The sequence below is a fragment of the Castor canadensis genome, chromosome 2 (assembly GCF_047511655.1).
Source record: "Castor canadensis chromosome 2, mCasCan1.hap1v2, whole genome shotgun sequence".
In the NCBI taxonomy this organism is placed as follows: domain Eukaryota; kingdom Metazoa; phylum Chordata; class Mammalia; order Rodentia; family Castoridae; genus Castor; species Castor canadensis.
In genome coordinates this window covers 148,250,021-148,270,660 of record NC_133387.1, presented here as the reverse complement: position 1 = coordinate 148,270,660, position 20,640 = coordinate 148,250,021, and the positions used below count along the sequence as shown (strand labels likewise).

The window sequence follows — 20,640 nt, the reverse complement described above, 5'->3', positions numbered from 1 at the left end:
TAGGAAGGAATTTAAAGACATAAAGACATACCAGGGATACAAGCATGCAGACAAAAGATCATATGAGGACACAGCGAGCAAGTGGTTATTTCTAAACTAAGCAGAGTGAGCTAAGGAAAAAAACCTTCTGATTCTTTGATCTTGACTTTAGCCTCCAGAACAGAAAATAAAGTTTTGTTGTTTAAGTTACTCAGTCTGTATTACAAACTAATATATGGTACAATAAACACTCTCTGAATAACTTCACTATTCAAGAATGTTCCAAGCATTATAAATATAAAGAGGAAGACCTGCCCTTAAGAAGTTACAGTATAGCAGTTATGGAGACATTTCAGTAGGTAATGAAAGGTGCTTCAGGAATAATAAATAAGGGAATATGGGAAGAAAGTAAACTCAGTTGCCCTACTTTCTGCGGGCAGCCAAGTTTCCTGTATTGTAATGGTGAAGTACACCTTAAAATGTATAAAACAAGTTACCTGAAAGAGGGAAAAAGAAAATATGATTACCTAATAATTTATATTCTTTAAAGTTGTCATTCAGCTTCAAACACCTATGTGTCTAGAATGATTATTGATGGAAGGGAAAGAGGAAATTAGAAAGTATAGTGAGATACTTTTCATCATCTGAAAAACTAGACAAAGGTCAAAACGTTTACAAAATTCCTGAGAATCCATTCTAATTTAATAATAGGAGAATCTACTAGATTCAAAGCTCTGTATGTCCTTTAATTTTCAACAATAACACTAAGTTAATGGCTCTCTTCATCAGGCAGCAGTCTCAACTTCATTACCTTTCAGCAGAAGAATTATGTTACAACACACTTAGAAGTTAAAAACAGGACTGGTGGAGTAGCTCAAGTGGCAGAAAACCTGCCTAGCAAGCACAAGGCCCTGAGTTCAAACCGCAGTACTGCCAAAAAATAAGTTAAAAACAGATGTGGAATTAATTCATCTATCTTCTATCAAGCCAGACAGTAAAGAAATTTGCAACAATGCAAAATAATGCAGCTCCTTATCAAGTTTTAATTTTTTTCATTAAATATTTATGTTTATATAAAGGGTTTATAATTGTTTATTTTAATTTTGAAATCAATTAACATTTTTTTAGAAAACAAGGCAGCAGGGATAAATCCCAAAACTTGTATAGAAATGTATAAACAATAATCAGCAATATAAGATGAGGTTTTCAATTCAAAATTAGCCTTCAACATGTATTCCATAATTTGTTTTGAGCCATGATTTCATGTGAGGGCATAAACAGAATGACTACAATATTCTCAAATGACACAATGCTGGAAAAGGACTATAGATTAGCAGAATGACTAAATGAGGACCTGAAAATAATCATAAAACCTTAGGATTAGCAAAATTATTTAAAAACTAAAAACTTTAATAAACAAAGTTATACAACTAAGTTTACCATATATAATAGAAAAATAGTAAAGGGAGCAGTTTTTTATTAACTGAACAATTTGCCTAGCTGCACATGACTGGGTAATATCCCGAGACATTCACTCACAAATACTCCAAGTTCTATAAAAGATCATATATGATGTAATTACCTTTTTTCAAGACTCAAACATTTCAGTTTTCTGTCCTGAATTTATCAAATTCTAATGGTTTTTCATAAATCATCACCGTCTAGTCACTTTTGTAAAGGTAGAATAACGTGAGTTTTATTATCTTCAAAGCCTCAGAGATACACTGTCACAAAGATTATTCTCCAGCTATTATCACAAAATATGAAACCCTTCTCAAATAATAGAAAATTATGATGATAATAATAATAAAGTAAGAACTATACTGTTTCTGTATTTCTTCTAATTTCTGTAGGTAGGGGGTTTAGTGGGGACTGAACCAAAGGCCTTGCACATGCTAGTCAAGCACGATACACTGAGCTACATACATCCCCAGTCCTTTGTATTTTTTTTATTTGAGAGAGAGTCTCCTAAACTGCTGGAGCTGGCCTCAAACTTGTGAGTCACCTGCCTCAGCCTCCAGAGCATCTGGGATTACAAGCATTTACCACCACTCCCAGCACCTACATTTCTTATATTATACGTGAAATAACAGTTTCTTTGAAGGCAGACTGTGATAAAGTTAATGATGCATAGTGTAAACCCTAAAGCAACCACCAAAGGGGGGAGCAAAAAAAGCAAGTAATTACTACTAAAATAAGCTTACAGTAGAGATAAAATGCAATAGAATCAAAAAAGTAACCATCCAAAAAGAGGAAGGAAAGGATGAGGAAAAAGAACAGAAAAACACATGGGACAAATAGAAAACAAACAGCAAGCTGAGAAATTTAAACTGAAGTTTATTAAGAATTAGTGTTACTGGCTCAAGGATGCACTATAGCCCTTGGGATGTAGCTCAGAGGAACATGATAGGCCTAGCATGCACAAGACTCTACGTGCAATCCCAGACAAGGGGGAAAAATAAAAACACCAGAGAGTTCAGAAATATGTGTGTGTGTATGTGTATGTAAAATCACATGACTTTCAACAAGAGTGCCAAGACAATGAGAAAGAAATGTTTTTTTTTAAATTAGAGACTATATGGAAATAAATGTATCTTAATCCCTACCTCCTGCCTAGCAATTCCAAGTCCTTGAGTTCAAACCCACAACTTACACAGACACACAGACACAGAGTTTGCTCATAATAGCCAAAAACAGAAGAGAAAAAAATCTCCAACAAGTGAATGGATAAACAAATTATGATATATAGATAAAATGGGATACCAAACAGCAACAACAAAGAGCTATGTAACGATATAGACTAAGTTCAAAAACTTCACTTAGGGAAAGAAATTGATACAAAGTATCTTTATGCTTCCATTTATCTTAAGTTTTAGAACAGCCAAAGCCAACCTAAGGCAAAATAAATTAGATTCAAGGGTTGTATTTTAAAAAAAAGGGGGGGGGGGGGGAGATTGACTAAGAAGAAGCATGAAGGAACTTTCTGAAGTGATGATTATATTTAATGATCTTTATTAGGATTTGGGTAACACAAATGTATGCATTTGACAAAACTGAACTAATGGTACTTTTGAGGTTGTTATTTTAATGTTGAAGTAATGAGCCTCATTACTCCCATGTGGTACAGAAACACTTTTGATCAAAGATTTTTTTTCTTCTTCAGAAGCCAAATTAACTTACAGAATAACAGGGCCATTGGTTTAGGTTTCTTCAACATGAGTTTTAGTGAAAGCTGGTATTCAGTGTTTAAGAAATGTTTCAACACTAGCAGCTGCTGAATGAGGAACTGTATCGTTGCCCTTTTTCTATTAAATCAGGAGTAAGGTTTCTAAAGTCAGTCAGCATAAACCACCACAGGAGAGTTACATGTCCTTAGCAATTGAATCTACAGTTTGGGATACTTAAGGCTAAGTGAAGTTGGATTTGTGACTTGATTTACTCACCCAAGTTTTCTTTTGTCCAAAGAGTATATTATAGAATAAATGTCATGCCTATGTATGAAGAAACATTCTTTCTGGCCCCCTTTGGGAGAGGTACTCCTTGATCTTTAACAGTGAGGTTATTGTTTGGTCTTATTACTTAATGTAGTGAAATGAAGCAAAGTTTAAAAAAACTTGTACATACATTTCATTGTATGTAAAGTTTATTTTTAAAAAGCAAAGAACTGTAAACAAATATTCAACTCTTATTAATGAAGTTGTGATCTGTTGTGGGTTTTTTTTAATTTGTTTGGGAGGGGTTTGGGGTAGGAGTAGTACTGGGGAATTGAATTTAGGGCCCCAACTTGAGCCACTGCTTCCAGTTCTTTTGCTATAAGCTTGTTTTTCAAATAGGGTCTTGTGCTTTTGGTCTCTGACCTCTATCCTCCTGTCTCTACCTCCCAAGTATCTGGAATTAGAGGCATGCGACACCACACCAAGCTAGAAGCTAGTTTTTCAGGTGCACTTGTATCTACCAACTTACATTAATTTTTTGTGGTGCTGGAGATTGAACCCAGGGCCTCAAGCATGCTAATCAAAAGCTCTACCACTGGGCTACATCCCAAGCTCTGCCAACTTAATTTAAAATGAATCTTAGCTGAGTAGGGTGGCACATGCTTGTAATCAATTCAAGGTCAACAAGAACCTGTCTCCAAAAAAAGAAATTTTTTTTTAAAAAGCTGGATTGATGGATGGTTAGAGGAACACACAGATAAGAAGAAATGTGATAAAGCAAAAAATAAATTATTAATTGTAGAATCTGTGCCACAGGAAGATGGATATTCACTGCACAATTCTCTCATTTTTTCCATAGTGTTGGCAATTTTTCAAAATAGAATGCTACAGGGAAAGTATCTGATGAACAAAAGATCAGACACACAAGAGTAATACCATACATGAAGTTTTAGGACAAAGAAAAATAATCTATAGTGTCAAGAATGAGGTAAGTAGTTGCCTGGGGATGGAGAGAACTAATGGCAAAAGAACACAAAGTAACCTTTTAGGGTAATGGAATGTTTCACCACTTCCTGATTAGGAGTTCATTGCATGAATGTATGTATTTTCCAAAACTCATCAAGCTGTACAGTAAAATATGTGCCTCATATTGTTACAAGTCGATTATTTAGTTGATTTTAAAATAAGTTCACTATAGAAAAACTGGAATATACAAAGCACAGAAAATTAAGAGCCTCCCTAATTCTACCACCCAAAGTATCACCAATGTCTTTGTCTTTTGACATGCCCACTGAAAATAAAAATACAGCTTATTGTTTTCCTTAAAAATATAGAAATAGTGAATTCCTGAATACTGGAATTTCTTACTCAGATGACTCAAAACCTACTGATCTAAATCCCATTATTGCTGTGACTCTTCAGCAAATTAGTAACTATTCTGTACCTAAATTTATTCATCTGAAAAATGGAAATATTTCCCCCAAAGAGTTGTTTAAAATGTTAAACAAAATAATGTGCTGCACAATAGCTTTTATTGTTGCTGTTTTTAAAGTTGCAGAGCAAAATAGTTTTTTGGGGGGGTTGAGGGCAAATAGAATTTCAATTCTTTAGGTACACACACCTCAAGCTAAGTCAATCTTATTCAGGTAGCAAACTTCAAATCCCTCTTAAAGATAACACCAAAACACTGAGTTGTTAAAGCCCAAAGCAAAGGTTGAAATAATGAAAGAAATAAAAATAAAACCAAAAATTTAGAAAACATGGTAATTGTCTTAAGATTTAGCTGGGAAGCAGAGATCAGGAGGATAATGTCTTAAAGCTAGCATGGACAAATACTTCAACAGACCCTATTTCGAAAATACCCAACATAAAACAAGTCTGGTAGAGTGGCTCAAGTGGTAGAGCACCTGCCTAACAAGTATGAGGCCCTAAGTTGAAACCCCTCAACAACAACAAAAAAAACAAGACGGCATAGTAGTGCAAACTTACATTCCCATCACTCCCAAGTTCAACACCAGCTTGGGTTATATATATCCTGTCTAAAAAAAAAAAAAAACTGAACAAAAAAAGATAATTAAGACTGCACCCTTTCCTATACAATTTATACTCTAGATACAAATGTTAATCCTGATCCTAACATGGATTCCTGTACTTGTATATCAAGTGTACACATTTGTTTATATAGGTTTTTTTGGTAATCATCAGAATTTTGGTTTTAGTATGCATAAACTCTAAGTTCCTCCTACTGGGGACAATCAGAAAAAGAAGCAACTAAGGATCAGTAAAGAACAGAGAAAAAGCAAAGAATATTTTATAACCCCAACTATGTAGGAGATGGATAGGAGGATTTGGGTTCAAGGTTGGCCCTGGGCAAAAATGTGAGACCCTATCTAAAAAAAAAAGCAAAAAGGGCTGGCTCAAGTGGTAGAATGCTTGCCCAAGCACAGTGCCCTAAGTTCAAACCCCAGTACCACATACAAAAAAACCCTGCTAATGCAGAATCACTATCCATTAGGACAAACATGCATTCAGGCTGAAATAAAATGGGTAAATTCAAGAGTGTGGGGAGAATGTTTCAGAAAGATCAACTCAGCTATGGGAAAGAAGGGTAAATACAAGTTAGGGCACCCAAATTTCGATCCCAAGCATCTGACATCAGAACAGGACCAAGAAATGCCAAGCAGATGACAGATTCATTTTATAGTAGCTTATTAATATTTTAGAAGATACAATGGCATTGATAATATATTATCACTTATTTTTCACATTTAATAAGTATTTGTTGAAAGCATTGTTCTAGGCACTGTGAATGAGCCATGAACAAGATGCAGAAAACCTTTGCTATCATGGAAATTTCATGTAACTGAGGAGAAACAAACAATAAAGATGCAATATCAGAGAGAAATATGTGCAAGTAAGGAAATAAAACAAATGATAAAAGATGACCCATTAGGCGTCATCTTAAAAAAAAAAAAAAAAAAAGCTAACAACCCAGATAATGAGAAGGAACGAGCTACCAGTCAATAAAGATACAGTTCTGGAGAAGCATTTCTGGCAGAGGAAAAAGTAAGGAAATGCACAAGAATACAAAGAAGGATCAAAAAGAGGATCAGAGGTAGTCCAGGACCAGATCAGGTAAAGCCTGTAAGGAACTGTATGCCATGTTTTTATTTCATTTTATCCTTACTACAAAACTAGCTGGTGCAGTGGCTCAAGTGGTGGAGCATTTGCCTAGCAAGTGTGAGGTCCTGAGTTCAAACCCCAGTACTGCCAAAAAGTAAAAAAGTATCTCTCCCAAAGAATTAAAGATTACAGAAGTTGAGTGACTTGTCTGAGGCCTGACACCAAAAGCCTAGATATATGTTACTGGTTTTGATATCGCTCCATGTCTCTAAACACAGCTATAGCTATGAGGGCTTCAATTCACAACTTCAGCCAAAATGACTTCATTTTCACATAAGATTATGTTATTCAAGCATAATTTCTTGTATTTACCCAGACATTTTTAGAAACTTAGCCCCCAACAGTGGGAGAATGCTAAAGTTCTAATAAACTGTTACAAGGTAAGAAAGTACCAAATGCTATGTGAAGACAGCAGGATAACTACTGATTCATGAGGCGAAATCTCACAGAAGTCCAAGAGCTGGTCCTTAAAAGCCTGACTTCCTTAAGTAAAGAATAAGGATAAGAGCATATCAGAGAAACGGAAGGAAGTTGGAGTTTTCACCAATTTTGTATTTGGTTCTTTAAGAAATGTGATTTCATAAAAAATGCAGTCAAATCCACAATAATAAGCCATATTTTATAGTCTCATAAAATATTTTATCACATTTTATCATTTAATAAACATATTATTCTGTATTAAAGAACATAGCTGTTAGACTTAAGTTTTTATAAAATCAATCTATTCACATATCTAAACATGATTTTACCCCTAAGACTTAGGATAAGAACCCAGTTCCATGTCAGTAATATAACATAATCCTAGTAAGATTATCATGTTTATCAAAAGCAAAACTTCACATTTTGTTTAAATATGGTAAATTACATACATCCCTACCAAACTGACAGTATTTTTTTTAAAATCCACAACAATACTGCGTACACCTGCAACCTCACCTACTCAGGAGGTGAATGTGGAAAGTCCAGGCAAAATGTTAAAGAGACCCATTTCAACCAACAAGCTGGCATGGCATGCACCTGTGATCCCAGCAGCACAAGAGGCTATAGGCAGGAGGATCATAGCCAGAGGCCAGCCCTGGGCAAAAAAAAAAAAAAAAAAGTGAGACAGTATCAGAAAATAACTTTAAAAAAAAAGAGCCAGGTGCTAGTGGCATGTGAGCCTAACTAGCTACTTGGGAGGCTGAGATTCAGAGGATCAAGGTTTGAGGCCAGGCCAGGCAAATAAACTCGAAAAACCCCATCTCCAAAATAACCAGAGCAAAACAGACTGCAGGTGCAGTGTAAGTGGTAGAGTGCTTACTTTGCAAGCATGAAAACCTGATTTCAAGCCCCAGTCCCGCCAAAAGTAGAAAAAAACAACAAAATAGGCACCAGTATCGGGTAAGAGATGGCAACAAAAATCCTATCATTCAACTGATATGAATTCCAAAAACAAAAGAGAACAGAGAAAAAAATGGGTAAGAAATTATTAAAGGTAATAAAAAAATAGTTCCTAGAACTAAAGGACATCATTGAGCCCTTTCGACCTTTGTCCTCAGAGACCAGCATTCTCCTCCCCATGCACTTCACTCCAGCAGGAACTATTACCTTCAGCTGCTACTGCTAGTCACATTGCCTAGAGTGCTTGTCTCCCACATATCCACAAGGCTTAGTAACTCACTTCCTGTAGATCTGTGTTTCAAAAGCTTCCTTATTCAAGAGACTGTCACTGACCACCTTATATTTTTACAAAGTTAATACAATATTAAAATATTTGTGGAAAAGCAAAAAAAAGAAGTTAATCTCGAGTTACCACTTGAGCCACATCCCCAGCACTTTTGCTTTTCTTATTTTTTGAGTAGGGGATCAAGTTTTGCCCAAGTCAGCCTGGATCTCCATCCTCCTATTTTGCCTCTTACATAGCTGAGATGACAGGTGCATACCACCATGTCCAGCTTTTTACTGGTTGAGATGAGGTCTCAAGAACTTTTTGTCCAGGTTGGTTTGGAACTACAGTCCTCTTGATCTCCCCATCACTGAAGTAGCTAGAATTACAGAAATAAGCCACTGTGCTCAGCTAGTAAGATTTTTTTTTTCCTTTTTTGGCGATAGTGAGGGTTGAACTCAGGGCCTTGTGCTTACGAGGGAGGCACTGTATCGCATGAGCCACTCCACCAATTACAAATTGGCACTTTTAAAGTACAGGTGTAGTGGTTAAGAATATAATGATTTTTAGTGCAGTTTTGCCACTATCTTGATTCATGACACAGCTGGTTTTGCACCACCAGTACAAATGTCAACACTAATGTTGACATAGTAAATAAGAACCTACTAATATTATGAAACAATTTCAACTTGGCAGACCTCCTAAAACACTGAAGACCTCCACAAGAATCCACAGACCACACTTTGAGAACTGATGTTCTAGACATTCATGTAAAATAGTAAAGGAAATATATCTCCAGGGAAAAGAATTGGGTAGTAAGAAGACCAAATGGCAAGTAGCTTTTTCTGTCCCTGTATATTGCTTATATTTGTAGAACCTGGAACCCTTTGTGTTACAAAAAAGCCAAACAAAAAATAACTTTTTTTAAAAGAAATCCAAATTGACATAAAAAATAAGCAGAAGGGTTGGAGGCAGAGCTCAAGTGATAGAGCTCTTGCCTAGTACTTGGGTTAGATCCAAGTACTGAGGAAGAAAACAAGTAGAAATAAAAGCATTCTAGTAAGAAATAGGAATGTAGGGGTTGGGGATGCAGCACAGTGGTAGAACACACATTTAGCAAGGCTCTGTGTTCAACCCATAGTGGGGAAAAAAAAAAGAAAGAAAGAAAAGAAACATGGTGATACATATTGAAAAAAATGTGTGCACTTTTTTTTTTTTTCTTTTTCCTTGTAGTGCTACAGATCGAACCTGGGGCTTTACACATGCTAAAGCATGGGCTCTATCACAAAGCCCATCCCCAGCAACCAGAAATATAATTTTTAAGAGCTAAAATGTTTCTGTTTAGGCAGTGAAACTGGGAAACGAGGAGAGTGGCACAGGGAACTGCTATTTTTCATTTCAAGCCTTTTGAAGCTGACTTTTAAAACCATGTAAAGATAGTACTTGATTTAAAAATAAATTCAAAATATTGCTTAGAAAAATTTAAATTAGTTAAAAGGTAAGTAATAAAACAAATAGCCATGTACAAGTGGCTGTGAAATATACACTAAAATGTAAAAGCAACTGCTTGTAGTAATGTGCTAGTGAGTTTCCATCATATATGGAAATTCTGTATTAGAATTTTTTTAAGTTCATTTAAAAGCTACTGAAAAAGTAATTTTTTTCAGAGTAGAAAGTCTGATAACCTAGTTAAAAACAGTTAAGTGTATAAACATTAGCTGTCTTGTTTTTTTGGTGAGACACACTTGAACTCAGGGCTTTGCACTTGCAAAGCCACATCTAGTCCATTTCACTCTGATTATTTTGGAAATGGGGTCTCTCGAACTACTTGCCACTGCTGGCCTCAAACCCTGATCCTCCTGATCTCAGCCTCCCAAGTAGCTAGGATTACAGGTGTAAGCCTCCAGGTCTTTAGTTGTTTTTAATATTTTTAGTGGTTAATCCCCTTAAAAACACAAAATTGTCTTTTTTTCCCTTCAATTTCATATTATCATGAAATATATCAGAACATAACTCATACAAAGAACAAAAGAGAAAAAAAGAACATAACTCAGTTGCTTGAAAAAGGGCACAGAAGAATAGTTACTTCAAATATAATAAATTGTTGAATCTTAAGTGATTACTTCATAAAATCTTTAGAAGTAAATAAACCTATCAAAATAATTTACTTTCTTAGAGAATATCCTGATCCAGGGAAGGAAATTATTCCTCATATAAATACATAACTCAGAAGCAAATTAGATTCTTCACTGAAAAACCAGAGTTCCTTTTGGAGTGGCTGATTTCAAGGCTGAGACAAGAAAGATACAGATGAACTCAGAACATCTTACTGTGCAAGAAAGGAAACAGAAAACAAAACAAAAAAAAAAAGATGAGGGTATGTCAAAAAGACACAGGAGCCAGCATGCAGAGGCTCCCACTGGGCAAATCTGGAGAATTTGAACATCAAAATAAAAACACAGTACAGATTCTAACTCATTGAAGTTAGGGAGTACATGAGGCCATGCTGATAACAGAAAGGCAAAAAGGTGCCTCTTCCTTATAAGAGAATGCCTAGAGGTGGAGGAGATAGAGAAAATAACCATCTTAAAACCACTGTAAGAAAAATTCAGTCCAGGCAGGAATCATTAATGGACACTACATGGGGCACTGGAGGTTTGACTATTGTCAAGTCTCGCAAAATCGTAGAACATTATTGATATCCACACATTCATCACCCAAATGCACAACTATCAAGATAGTGCCACATTTTCTTCATCTATCTCAACCCCTACCACCTCTTTTTACACAAAAGTATTTTTAAACAAATACCACATAACTACCATTTTTCTCCCTCATTCTTCAGTTTCCATGACTAAAAACTATGAGTATTCTTACGTAAACATAATCCATTATCATCTCTATCAAAAATACACTATGTTGGGCTGGGGCATAGCTCAAGTGGTAGAATGCCTGCCTAGCAAGACATGAGGGTCTAAGTTCAAATCCCAGTACCACCAGAATACAAAATATCTCTCTTGTATCACATTAAGCTTATTCACATTTAGATCCTTCAAGCATATCAAAAATAACTTTCTAGTAACTAGGTGTGGTGGGACACACATATTAATCCCAACACTGGGGAAGCAAGAGGATCCTGAGTTTGATGCTAGCTTGGGTTACACAGCTAGACCCTTTCAAAATTGACTTTTTAATCTACCATGCATAAGATCCTGGGTTCAATCATCACTAAAAGTAAAACCAAAACTTCTGACAACTGATTTGGTTGATCATATATTTCAACAAGGCCAATTTGAATTAGGCTGCTATACATAAAATAATTGTAATATATTTACATCACCTATCAGCAATTATGAAAAGCCTAACAGACAAATCAAACAATTAATTCATTGGTGTAGATTCTCCAGAATGAAACCTGAATCTAATGCATTTGCTGTTCCTGCTACCTATAGGCCTCTTCCTTCCTCTGTCATTATCACTGATTCTTCCTACTCACTGAGATCACAAATGAAATTACTACCTCTAAAAAATGGGTATACCTAACTACACAATCCATAATTGAACTCCATTTCCATTCATTCTCCACTACATGGTGTTATTTTCTTCATGGCACTTACCATTACCTGAAATTATTTTCTGTTTATTATGTTTCCACCAAGCACAATGTTCACTCCATTAAGGAGAATGCCTTCCTCACTGAAGACCAGTGATGACACCTAGAACATGAGACATTTATTAAATGCTTACCAAGTAAGAATAATATAGTCCCTGTATTTAAAAATGTAAGCTCGGTGAAGTATAGCTCACTCCTCATCTAATGGTAATTTTTGAGTACCTGTAGAAACCTGAGTCAACTGTAACAGAGAATCTGTGAGATGTAAAAAAGAAAGAAGAGAGATATAAGACACTCAAATGCAATTCTGGACTTTTGCAGAATTACATGTTTCTGAAAGAAAAAGAAATTATTCAAGATAATTTAAAGAACATTACCAGGAATAATTAAAAGTTTCATCTTTAGTACCACCTGAGAGCTGTCAAAGCTTTAATAATTTCCATGACGGATAGCATTATTACCTGAAATAACAAATATAGCTTCATCATGGGTTTACACATACACATATGTATATGTATCTCTCATGAAGGCATTTACACTCTCAGTACAGTATTTCTTCCTGGAGATTTTATCATGATGACTACAACAATGAATAACCAAAGCACCTAACTAAAAATACAAGCTATTAAATTTGGGACCTAGAGTAAACCAGAGTTATCTATCCTCCACTTTTCATTTTAATAATTGAGAAACCCCAGGGAAGGTTAGCAATAAACTCACAGATTCAACGCACAGCAAGCAAAGCTAGTTCTAAAAACCAGATCTCAGCTGGGTGTGGTATCTTATGCCTATAACCCTAGCTACTTGGGAAGCTGAGATTAAGAGGACCGTGATTCAAGTCCAGTCTGGGCAAATAGTTTGAGAGACCCCCATCTCCAAAATAACCACAAATTGACTGGAGGTGTGGCTCAAGCAGTACAGAATCTGCTTTGCAATCGAGAAGCCAGATCTCCTGCCTTTAGCTCTACACTGTTTTTTAAAGATAATGTCACAGCACAGAATGTTAATGTCAAGTTACATTATATTTTAATTACTATCTTTTTAGTACTATATCATTTTTCCTCTATTGAAGTCTCAGCCCCATTGGTGGGTGAGGGAAGTCAAAGCAGTGGCACTTACAATTAAGCTGTATGTAAAAAATGACACTGAAGCCCCTCAACAAAAATAAAAGAAACAATTAAAAATCTAAATGGTTTGATTCAATCAATTTTTCTATTCTATTTCTAATTTGAAAGTAAAAACAACTACCTAGGACTATCTGCTAAGTGACTCTTCTTTTATAAAAGTAAATTGCTGTTCCCTTATTCTGAGCATCAGTATAACTACATCCAGTTATCGGTAGAAATGGAATACCAAAGTGAAACTCATCAAAGTATAACCTCTGCTATGGTGCATTTTCACCAAAATTATTTTGATTATACCTTTCTTCACCAACAAACTCTAAGCCTGGGCATAATGTCGTAAGCCTATCTATAGGCCCAGCTATTTGGGACTAGGAGACAGACGGATCACTTGAGCCCAGGAGTTGGAAGCAAGCCTGGGCAACACAGTAAGACCTCGTATCTTAAAGAACTCTATTTCTAGTGAAACGCCAACAGACACCAGTCAATAGGAAAAAATCGACAAAATATATCATCCCTAATAATCAAGGAACGACTCTACTCTCCTAATTTTTCCTATGGAATTTTTCCTATGGTGTCAGAACAATCCATGAACACCCTCAGTAATTCTTAAAATACTATCAGACTCTTAGATGGCAAGGAAATGAGGCGATGATGAAGTCATTTGCCCAAGGTTAAATGACAAGAGAATGACAAAAGTAAAATAATTCAAAGTTTAAAACCAATTTAAGCTTCTTTTCAGAGTAAAACGGCTTCCTTCTCATTTCTCACAAATGTAACTAAAAATTGTTTAACATGAAAACATAGTTTCTGTTGTCATAAACACTTTTATTTAAAAGCACATAGTAACAAATTATCAAAATGTGGGTTTTCACTCTAATAAAGCTTTGTAACATTATGGAAAGAACTTCTATGGAAATCTCAAAATCACATGATAGCTTCTGCACGCAAACCACACACACACACACACACACACACACACACACACACACACGGGAAAGGAAATGGAATCTTTTTCCCAGTATGTTCTTTTTAGTTGAGAAGTTCCTTAAAACAAGAAAATTAAAGATGAAAAGTCAAGTGGAATAAAGTTTGGATTAAGTAGGTTTAAAAACTGTTAAGAACCCTCATAATGAAGTCTGTCAGCTGGCACGTTACGGCTCAAGTGAGTTCTAAATTAATACTGCGAATAATCAAGAAACAGGAAAGCTCACAACAAAACAATGGAGTCACCCCACACTTCGAACGTGAGCAAATTAAATGAAGGCCCTATACTTCCTGGTATTTTTTTTTAACGTTAAAACTTAACACTCGCATTAAGAGCTACCTGTAAATATCTACCTTAACCTAAAAAGTCTAGCAACAAACCTCGATTTCTGCAGGACAGAACAGGTATTTCCACTAACCGCACGGCTACTGACAAATTCTCTGAGCACAGCAACAAACCCCTCAAGCTTCTTTTGGTCCTGATTGAAGAAGCCAACAACTCCACACCGAATCCGACGCGGCTGCTTCGCGGACGTTTCCTGGGTCGCAGGAAGGCAGCTCCCTCCCGCTCGGGGGTGACTGAGCGCCCTCCGACTCCCCGGCCCCGGTTACCTTCACCGCCTCATTGTCAACTCGCACTCCTACGCCTCGGTCCTCCTGCTAGGACTCCGGGAGAGGCTAAAGGGGCGCGGAGCCCTCGCCCACGCCCCTCACCGAGCCCGTGGGTGTGCCGGCGGGCGGACACCCTGCGCGGCGCGGCGCGGCTCGGCGCGGCGCGGCGCCGTGCGACCTTCCTCCGAGCGGGGACCCCGAGCCCCTGGCCGCCGACCGCCCCCGACCCCGGCCGGCCTCCGCGGCCGCAGCCCTTCCTCTTTCTCCCTTCAGGCCGGCTCCTCCCCCGCGGCGCGCACGCGCGGCCTCGCCGCTCCCCTCCCCCCTGCGCCCTCACCTTACTCATTAGCCACCCTCTTCCCGGGGTCCGGGTACCGCTGACCCAGGAAGGAAGACAGGGGACTCAAGCAGGGAGAGGCAGCGTCGAGAGCCGGCAGTCTGCGCCTCGGAGCTCGGCCTAAGAGGCCCGGTAGTCAGGAGCGGCGCCTGTCACCGCCACCAAGCTGTGCGTGAGGCAGCGCCTGTGTTCGGCCCGGCCACCCTGGCTCGGGTTCAGAGTGCCTAATTTGACCCCACAGGAACTCCCACTCCGAGGCTGCGGGCGTTTCTACGCAGCGCACAGCGGACACCTCGCCACCATCGCCGCCGCTGCTGCTGTTCTCCTGCCCCTACTGCCGCCGCCGCCGCCGAACCAATCCCTCCCCTACTGCGCGAGCACGACACTTAGGGTCTTTACGACAGTTCGGAAAGCGAAACAGCGTCAGAGCCTTCATGCCTCCATTAACATCTGTTTGTCTCTGCGCTTGCTCAGATTCTGGGTTCTGACTGCCCCGCCCCCCGGGTCCCGACCCTCCCTCTTTGTACTCGCTTCTTGAGTCTGTAGGCGAAGCCCAGCAGGCTTACAAAGACATCATTTCATTTTCTTTGGTGATTATACGTCCAATATTAGAGGCATAATTCTGACTACATCTTGATTAACGTTTTCCTAGCTAAAAATACAACTACACAATTACTGACTATACTTAGGGTGCACTTAAAAACTTGGTTTAGGGTCCTTCACAACAAATGGTATCTGAATCATAGGAGCCAGTAACATAAAGAGTACTGTTAGGGTGAGCATGCTTCCGCAATCAGGTCCAAGGTGGCAACAGAGATTCTGTGGGAACTGGCTGCACAACCGCAGAAGCCTTCTTAATTATTTCTTAAATATCAGTAGATAGCAAGTGCTTCGTTAATTGCATTAGGAGGCTTTGGAGTCACTCAGACTCTCAAAAGCCCAGTGATGCCACTCAACAGCTGTCTGATTTATTTATTAGATCTTTATAAATCTCAATTTCCCCCTAGATAAATTAAATAACATTGTATTTTTTAGTGCCCTAAAAGGTTCTTGGGAGATTAAATAAGACAATTTGTACAGTTCTCCAAACATTATTTACCAATTAAGTGCTTAACAAACATTAACTCCCTCCTTTTGCATCAACTTATCTTTCTCAATACTCTTCTTTTGTTCACGCATGTCTTCCATATTATTTAGTGAAGAAAATATTTTTAAATTATTAACAGGGAAGATCATTAGACTAAAATTTTCTTCAGCCCTCCTGTTGTCTATCTACTCCCATGGTTTCAGCTGTTATTGCCTCAAATATATATATTTCCATCCCTAGCCTTTTTTTCTAAAGGTTCTGACCTGTGTTCTTCAGTAAGGTAGAGACACAAGCCACATATGGCTGAACACTTGAAATGTGGCTACTACAAACTGAGAACTGCTTTAAGTGAATGAAACACACACATCCAATTTCAAAGATACACTATAAAATTGTGAAAATTCTCACTAATTGTTAATATTAATTTTATGATGAAACAATATTCTGAAAGTATTTGGGCTAAATTAATGGTCCTCAAGATGGAATAATTACTTCCCACTCACTCCCCCCAACCCCAGAGAACATTTAATAACATGTGGAGATATTTTGGGTTGTCACAACTCAGGGAGGATGGAACATCTATTGGACAGAAGCCAAGGATGCTGTTAAACATTGTACATGCACATGACAGCCCTCCACAACAAAGGATTCTTCGGTCCCCAAATGTTTTTTGTTTGCTTATTTTTATAATGCTGGGGATCAAATCCAGGTCACACATGCTCTACCACTGAACTACGTCCCCATCCTTGAAATGTTATTAGAGTTGAGAAATCCTGGGTTAAATATATATACTATTAAAATCAATTTTATCTCATTTTAAAAAGGCTTTTTAATATGGATGGGAGATAAGTAAAAATCAAATTTTAGCTCACATTGTATTTTTACTGGACATAGCATCTCTAGCACACCCTATCCAAAATAAGTGAATAAACACTGGTTTATTGTATTTATTCCGCATCTACCTCATTTTTTCCTGTCCCAGTCAATAGCACCAAACTAGAAACCTAAAAATCATCTTTATTCTGTCTTCCTCACTCCCTAATTCTAATTAATAAACCCTTCTAATTTTGCCTCTGAAATATTTCATATTCACAACTCTTTACCCATCCAGGCCTTTAGTATCCTTAATATTTTTTCTTTACTAAACATTTATCTAGCGCTGGCAGAGTGGCTCAAGTGGTAAAGTGCCTGCCTAGCAAGTACGAGGCCCTGAGTTCAAACTCCAGTACCACCAGAGAGAGAGAGAGAGAGAGAGAGAGAGAGAGAGAGAGAGAGAGAATAGTAAACAATTATCAAGCACTTACTATGTGCCAGGTAGTTGTGCTTGGCACTGAGAACAGCTAAAACATTATCACCACCCTACTTGCAGTGTTTTCACAGAATTCAGGAAGTTACTCCATTATATACAATATAATGTAGAAGGGACTAAGATGGTGTGATAGTGCTCTGAGAACAAAAAGATGGAACACTCTATACCAACCTAGAGGAGGTGAGGTTTAAACTAAAATTTCAACATGAAGAAAGACAGCCTTTTTTTATATATAATTATATTTATGACACAAACACTGTATGCACATATGAATATTTTTAAAGACAGCCTTTAAATAAAGCAAATAGAGATAATATTTATGGCAGAAAGATCAGCACATTCTAAGCATGTCATTCTGAGGAATAATCAAAAGATGGTGGAAGAAGAGCAGATATAAATGGATTAAGTAAGGCCTTTTTTGACTAGGATAAGGTGTTCAAACTATTCTTTTGTTAAAACTATAGAAAGTCATTAAAGAAAATGAATCAGAACAATAGCAATCAGAATATTAGAGACACCATAATATAAACAGTGTAGAAAGTGGGTTGGAGGAAGCATGAATGGTATTGGGATGGCAATAATGAGGATGGTGGAAATGAGAATAAGGAGGAGATACAAAAAAAAAAAAGAACACTGAATACAACTAATTGCACATAGGGGTGAAGGAGGAGAATCTCAGAATCTTCCAGATTTATAGGAATAGGTAAGTGGTTGGGTGGTGATGCCACTCAAGAAAGAGACACAAGCTTGAAAAGTCCAACTTTGGGGGTTTGGTACTTTTGGTTGGAAGTGGGATTGTCTTTTCTGACAAGTAGAGTTTGAAGTAGCTAACATTTCCAAAGTAGAGATTCTGATAGGCTGTGGTATATATGGGTCTGGAGCTCAGGAGAGAGCACTGGGCTATGGATAGAGATTTGCACTTGTTAGTGTACATGTGATATTTTGGTGAGGTCACCCAGAGTACAAGTGAAAGGAGACAAATACCTGAGGAAGTCTGGTATTTTAAGAGTTGAAGAATGAAAAGAAGCTCCAGGAGGAGATGGATGGGTCAGAACATAGGAAAACCAAACAAACAAACAAAAAAGAGAGATATAAGGATACAAGTAGTAAATCAAGGGGAAAAAGAATCTCAGCAGTGAAATGAGTGATCAAGGATTCATGAAATATGTTACTTTGGTAATAAGGATTCATGAAATATCTGTTACTTTGGTAATAATAAAAAAAAAAGACCAGTTTCACTAATTGCCTTGCATATTTTAGAATAGAAGTACTCAATTGGAGGTGACTTTGACCCTCAGGGACATTTGGCAAACTCTGGAGCTATGTCTGGTTGTCACAGTTGGGGATATGCTACTGGTGTCTAGTGAGATGTGCTAAACATGGTAAAGCACCTGCCTACAGGTGAGATCCTAATTTCAAACCCAGTACTGCCAGAGAAAGGAGAGAGAGAGAGAGAGAGAATGCTAAACATCCAGCAATGCACAGGACAATGCCCACAACAAAGAAACATCTAAATAAATGTCAGTATTTCAGTATCTCAGTAAAGTCCTAGTTTAGAATGGACTAAACTGAACAGTGTAGTTAGACAAGCACTGGTGCCATTTCATAAAATTGATAGTAAACGAAAAAAGAGACACATATATCTAGCAAGATTTGGAATGAGGAAAGGGTGAAACTTCAATCCTCTTGATATGTTGAGGGAAAGAGCAAGTATTTAAAAAAAAAGAAAAATAAAAAAGAGGTGAAATAATGGAAATAAAAGGATGCTCACTGGAGAAAAATTCCTATGGAAGCAGAGGCAATGACATTCAAAGCTGAGGTAAAAGAATTAGCCTTGGTTAGGACAAGGGATAGCCTTTCCACTGAAACAGGTGAGAAGAGGTGATTGTACAATGGAATTAGGTTTGTTGGCTTTGGAGAGAGACCAAGGGCTTGTACATTAAATGATTTTGATTTCTCCAGGAAACATGAGGTGAGGCCATCTATTAAGACAAAAGGCTAATATAATAATCTTAAATTGACAGAGGTCACTATGAGAAGGTGACCAGGAAGTAGTGAAGAGGTCTGGTAGAGATGAATCAATTCAGGTTGTAATACATTTGTACATGGAAGCAATGCTAGGAATCTCTCTGTATAGCTATCCTTATCTCAACTAGCAAAACCACTATGTCTTTCTTATTATTGCTTATGTCTTCTCTTCAACAAAATTGGAGAAAAGGGCAGAACAGGTTCTGCCTGGAAGTGAAGAAGAGTGGGGGGAAAGGGAGGCGCAGGGGGGAGAAATGGCCCAAACAATGTATGCACATGTGAATAAATGAATAAATAAACCAAAAAAAAAAAAAAGACAAAAGGCTTGGAAATGACTGAGTGGAGAGTGATTAGACTAAAAAGTTTTTTAAAAATCAGAATGGTGTATGAAAATGGAAAAATGAGACCTGTTGAAACTATTCCAGGAATGGGGAAGGGATGGATAAAGGGGATGAATTCAGCTATGATACAATGGAAGTACTTTGGTAAATATCACAATGTACCCCCAGTACAATAATAATTTTTAAAAAGGGAAAAAAATCAGAATGGCCTCTGCTACAATGGTAGAGAGGGCAGCAAGTCACAGGCAGTATGCCCAGGGTGAGAATGTGAGGATTGGTGCTGCAAGGTTGCATTCAGAGAACAATGGGGTGGGAGACAACTCTCACCTGCATTATATACAGTACCTTCCTGATTTCCTGCTTTTGTCCCCACCACACCATTACACACCACCATCCACTCAACCTTAAACCACTGTCAGAGGATAGCAGAAATGAACTGAGACAATAAATTGCAAAATCTTTCCATGACTCCCTCCCCGCCCATCATTTTCCGGTTAAAGTCCTAAATCCTTACCTGGATTTTGACCCCTAGGAATTATCTGGCAAAATCTGGACATATTTTTGGCTGTCACAACTGGGGACATGGCCTTCAAAATCCAGACTTTCCCATGCCTTTTCATAACACCTTTTCCCACCATCCTGCCTTTGCCCCTGCTCTGTTTCAGTGGACTTCTCAAACTTCTTTAGTCCTATTTACTAAAACAAAACAAAAACATACTATGTATTGTTCTAATGCTACCCTTGGGTTTGCCCCCTGACGTTTACAAGCCTAATTCCATTCGTACCTTTGCACCTGCTATTCCTTTTGTCTCAAACACCCTCCCTTCTTCACGTTCCCCACCCATACTGCATCTGCACAACTCTTATCCATTCTTCCAAGCCCTCCTCCCTGAAGCATTTCCTTACCTCTCTCCCTATCCTGAAATAATCACATGCTCTTTTCAATCTATACATATACTTCCAA

The 20,640-nt window shown here is 37.8% G+C and overlaps 1 protein-coding gene across 11 annotated transcripts in view; it reads right to left on the bottom strand.

Annotated features, from left to right (window-relative positions):
- The window catches only part of Rnf111 (ring finger protein 111), a 127,141-nt gene that overhangs the window by 55,924 nt on the left and 50,577 nt on the right, over window positions 1-20,640 (bottom strand). Inside the window, exons 1-2 of one of the 11 annotated variants that reach the window (XM_074066072.1) lie at window positions 14,912-15,306; window positions 11,859-11,957 (exon numbers count right to left, since the gene is read on the bottom strand). The exons of 1 other annotated variant lie outside the window; for it this stretch is intronic. The gene's annotated coding sequence lies outside the window, so the exon portion shown is untranslated. 9 more of the 11 variants (XM_074066073.1, XM_074066076.1, XM_074066077.1 and 6 more) reach the window with 9 other exon arrangements.